Genomic DNA, 3,724 nt, shown 5'->3' with positions numbered 1-3,724 from the left:
AAAAGGAGATGTTGAATGTTGTGGAGGGTTGTGCAAGTGACAAGATTGGTAAAGGGTGATATTGAACTGGTCGTTGAACCTTTGGCGTATATTTGTAGTCAATCATGTATGTCAGGGGTTTCCAGGCAAAAAGAAAATGGCAAATGTTATTCCAGTTTTGTTATATTATTGATTGAGCTCACTTTGCTTGTTGGTGCTCGGCTCGGCTGGTTAGCACGTGGCTGCGGCCATCCAGAGTGGAGTCGTTTTAAGAATACTGTTCTGAATATTACAGTTTGAAAACTGACAAGTTTAGTTAGGACTACTTATTTTGAGACTATTGTCATTGATATGGGCCTACTATTATTTTAGTAGTTTTCTAAATCTGGTCACGTAAAATGTTCCTGTTCTATTGGCAGATAATATTATTTATTTTACTTTTGATTTTTCCGAGTTAATATTTTTTCCCTTAATAATTCCAGACAAATAGGAGTGGAAAACACTAAGGCCCGGAGTGGCCCGCGGCCCCTGTTTGTTTCCATACAACCCATCCTTTCACAGCCCGGTTTGCCTCTTTTTCTGACACTAATCTCCTTGTTTCACTGTGTGTGTGTGTGTGCGTGGGCGTGTTGGTTTGTGTGCGTCTGTGTTCCCTTTGGCTGATAAACATAGCTGGTAGTTTGGTCTACTAGAGTTTTGTTTACTTTCTTGGCTGCCTACTCTCTGAAGGTCATTGTAAATTTGATTCTTCTTATTATGTTGCATGAAGAATTTTTATTTTTTTTAAGGATCCATTGGCATAAATAAAGGTAAATAAAGGAATTTGTGTTCCCCATCAGAAAATATGAGCCTTGATTGGGTCAAAGTGACGTCATACTGCAGGTTCCTTGCAAGATTGATGTGTCACCCGCTGTTAAGGATTTTTTAGTGCCATAAGCACTGGCCATTTATATAGCTCCTGAGAAGACCTGTTAAATTTGTAGAGTTAATTAGTCCTAGAGAAAACGAACGGCTTTACTAGGATGCATGAATCGAAACGTCAACTCAAAGCATTAAGACCCTTTTCAATCCCCTTGCCCCTAACTCTCTCATGTTCTCTCTCTCTCTCTCTTTTTCTCTCACTCTTTGTGTGTGCGGGTGAGTTGGGATTTAACATTGTTTGGACATAAAGAATATACAATTTAATTGATATAGCACATTTCACTTTCAATATTAGGTAATAAAGTAATTAATAGATAAGATGAATACAATTAGCAGGAAATTAGAAATAAACTAAAACACTAAAACAGACAAGAGACACCTGAAGAACAGCAGAACAGCGCCAGTCTTACTAGGATTTAAAGTTTTAAGCAAAGGGATTATGGTTTTGGGACAGGTTTTAATTGAAATATTCTAGGATCATGTTGAAAGAAAATCCTTAGAACGGGAAATATCTAGCAATTGGAGATTGGTTTACCAAATATGAAGTTGGATTAAATAGTTCTGAAGATGATTTATTAACTGTATTAAATGTGACAAAGGTAGACGACAGACGTTTTATGACTGTACGACGCGAACCCTGACACGACAACTTTTAAAGGACATGACAGCATTCCATAAATGCCAGACTGCTAACATCCACATCTATGAGGTGTTTGACGTCACAGGTGCAGGATCGTCAGCCACGTCCAGGAGAAACGACATCACGGGGACTGAATGGGAAAATCAAGAGACCCACAGTTGTAAATTTTGGCATACGCTGGCTAAATTGAGGCAAAATGATGGATCTGCCAGCACAAATCTCAGTGATATCAAGGCGGACGCGCCGAGGCAGGGGGCTCTGTGTGGAATTGGGAACTGGAAATTATCTTTTTGGGTAAGGAATTAGATACCTAGAGAAGAATGAAAGTGTGGAAGAAAAAGTGTTTGTACGTATATGTGATTTGAGTAAATGCTTAAGGGACGGGCCTCAGGAAGGAAACCTGATGAAGGCCACCGGCAAGCCCTTACAGTACTCAGGATGCAGTGGGTGGACAGGCCTGATCAACCTGAATCCCTATTGCACTCCCAAGTATTGATTTTCAAATTGTTATTGGAGAAAGATTGGAGTAATTAAATTCAAGCATCAAGTGAATGATTGATTGACATTATTACACAAAATTTATGCAAAACTGAAAGTATCAGAAGGGAGGTAATTTACCCCTTCTCACTGGCAAGTGCCGCTCCTCCAGTTCTCTCCACAGGTTTGAGGTGACATGTGACCTGTGTGACCAGAAGGCCGGAGAACGCTTCAAAGAGTGCCTCATCACGCCCATCCCGGAGGTTCTCCTCAACAAGGAGGGAGATATAAGATATTCTAATTTAGGGTCCACGAAACAGATTGAGATATAGTTGTTGCTTTAGCCTGCTCATGGACCTCGCTGGTTTTATTATTATTCACATCGGGTGCGCGACTAGATAACATACACCCAGTACAGGATAGGGAAAATTTCGTTGTATTGATTAGACTTTTCCATGATATACGGCACCACAGCGGTGATACTTGAAGTTAATGTCAGTTAAGTGGGGCAGTTGCGCTGTTTTTATGAAAAATTACTCACTTAATGCAAGGGTAGGTCCTCCGTAGGGGGATGCGAGAGTTACATTCGGGACAAAATTTACTTGTCAGGAACTGTCCTCTCTTGAGGCCGAGGCTAGACCTGCTGACCAGCATGATGGTCATCGGCTGAATGGGGACACCTCAGGTGAGATTGGCCGTGCCGTGCATCAGATATTTCGGGCCCCGTTGGGGCCGATGTTGTTGTGTCTTTCAGGTGGGGAAGAGGGAGACAGGCCTGGTCTATGTGGCCAGGGCGAGACGCGAATGGAGTGAGCCTTCCGGAAGTGACCCGTCCAATAATGTCGTCATTACACAGCTGTTCCAGTGGGCCGTCCTAAAGGGCGTGTACCTTCCGGTTGCAGACATCATGCGAAACAGTCCATCAATGAAAAACGGCCAATCAGTCTAAGTTTAGGAGGCCAAGAGAGATGAAAATATTCAAAAAAAAAAAAAAAATGGGGGGGGGCAGCTAAGGCAGCCACCGACGCATCCAGCTCCCATTGCACCTGTTCATTCCACTTCTGCTGCTCCTTGGCAAGGTTCGGTGACGTGGCGCCACAGCAGGCTGCCTGTCCGTACCAGGCTGGTCAACAATTGCGGTAACAGAGGTAGGGGTGGTTATAGACAGGGGTTGTGGGTGGGGTGTGCTCTTGCTGCGGGTTGTGGGGTCACTGGGTGATGAGCTGTCCATACCGAGCCACTTTCTGGAATCTGCCATCCTCTGGTCCGGTGCCATACCTGTCACAAAGAGCTCCACCAGCGCAGGGGGCGCCACCGTTACACACTCCCAACGCACTCTTGACGCAAACCCGCTGGTACCCCATCCCATGACAGGGGGCCACGGAGCTTCAGCGTTCGAGGACTGGCAGGTCCCTGCATCCCGGGGACGGTGGATGGACAAGTTTTCGATGGTGCTGGATACTGGGGCGAGCTATGAGCTCCTTCTGCAACTCCCAGTGAGCCATGGGGACTCTCGAGATTGCCTGAGTCACTGCCATTGACTGAATGAACACTGGAATTCGAGTGGCATTTCTGGATGGGACTGAACTTGACTGTGCCTATCCTTCGGAGGGAGCATATGTCGTGCTCTCTTCCTTCCTAGTGGCTGAGCTGAACTGAAACATCGGAGGGCAGCTCTGAAACCTGGTTCTCCATTCTCCCGCGGTG

The sequence above is a fragment of the Idiotropiscis lumnitzeri genome, chromosome 20, assembly GCF_059441095.1.
Source record: "Idiotropiscis lumnitzeri isolate Australia: NSW breed Sydney's pygmy pipehorse chromosome 20, RoL_Ilum_1.0, whole genome shotgun sequence".
Lineage (NCBI taxonomy): Eukaryota > Metazoa > Chordata > Actinopteri > Syngnathiformes > Syngnathidae > Idiotropiscis > Idiotropiscis lumnitzeri.
The sequence above is the reverse complement of the archived record's forward strand: the minus strand, read 5'-3'. Positions refer to the sequence as shown.